Genomic DNA, 1,019 nt, shown 5'->3' on the forward strand with positions numbered 1-1,019 from the left:
ATATATAACAAAATATTTCTTCTATCAATAAAAAAAATTAAAAATTAAGGTATTTTGAGCAAGTCTTTCTTTGGAATGATACTATACAGTATCTGGATGTTCCACTATTATCTATTAGGAGCATTAGAATCAATGTGATGGGAGTGGGTGACTTTTTTCTAAAAAAGAGTGCAATTGCATAAAACATGAAAATCTTTACATTAAATTCTCCTCTATTTACATAAATTAATAAAAAATTATAGCCCTTAAACAGAAGTAAGCCGTTTAATTTTCTTTTACTTAACAATCCAAATGCTAGAATAAATTACATACGACCCCTAAAAGGACTCATTGACTTCCTCATATAAAAGCATAAATTAGAAGCTTTCCCTCTCCTCAAATTAATGAAGAAGCTTCACATTGACTTCAACAATTTATAAATGCATAAATTAGAACATTATGGTCTCCTTTCCCACTTCCCCATCTCCTCGATGAAGCCCTACCCTACATTTAATGAGTGCATGTAGAAATAGCACAACCATCTGATCACACAAGCAGCAAACCCTAAGCTAACAATGTCTTCTTTTCTTCTTCTCATCTTCCTCATCCTATCTTTTTCCACCTATAATGCAAGCCAAGGCCGGCATCTAAGCTCTATCAGAAGCAATAACATGAAGACTTCAAGCTCACTCCCTTCAATCAAGGTAAGTTCGGTCTATTTCTCCTAAAGTACATTCTATAAGACCTTAGTTCAATTTAATTATAAATGTTAATATACATATATATGTGTGTTTGTATAAATGTTCTTAATTCTAGGATACTGGCTTGAAAATGGAGACAGACAAGATTTTGATTGCTTATTCAGTTGGCTCAAAAATGGAGTTGAAGAAGGATCGCATTCCACAAATTAAGCATAGAGATCAGCATCCAGGGTTCAATATCGATTACGACGGACCAAAAACCCATCCACCTTCTCATAACTGAAGCCTCTTTATCTCTCTTTTTCTATGCTTTTTTTTTTTCTTGATCTGTCTAATTAC

The sequence above is a fragment of the Phalaenopsis equestris genome, unplaced genomic scaffold, assembly GCF_001263595.1.
Source record: "Phalaenopsis equestris unplaced genomic scaffold, ASM126359v1 Scaffold000413, whole genome shotgun sequence".
Lineage (NCBI taxonomy): Eukaryota > Viridiplantae > Streptophyta > Magnoliopsida > Asparagales > Orchidaceae > Phalaenopsis > Phalaenopsis equestris.